Source organism: Phaethon lepturus, unplaced genomic scaffold (assembly GCF_000687285.1).
Source record: "Phaethon lepturus isolate BGI_N335 unplaced genomic scaffold, ASM68728v1 scaffold25762, whole genome shotgun sequence".
In the NCBI taxonomy this organism is placed as follows: Eukaryota; Metazoa; Chordata; class Aves; order Phaethontiformes; family Phaethontidae; genus Phaethon; species Phaethon lepturus.
In genome coordinates, this window is record NW_010521570.1 from 10,545 (window position 1) to 10,783 (window position 239).

Genomic DNA, 239 nt, shown 5'->3' on the forward strand with positions numbered 1-239 from the left:
CCGAAAATATTAATCTTTCCTTCCCACTTGGTTTTCTTTTGGCTGGGGGAAAGCAAGATTTTGTGTTACTTACACTCTACGGCTATCGCAGCGGACTCTGGAAAGACCGTTGCGCTGTGCCGGGCTAGCCAGGACGAGTTAGGACATGCTCCCTCTTCTCTGTTGATTTCCTACATTAATGCTTTTTTCCTCCTTGAATGTCCTTTTTTTCTTTTCCCCCTGAAATGCTTCACCTTTGC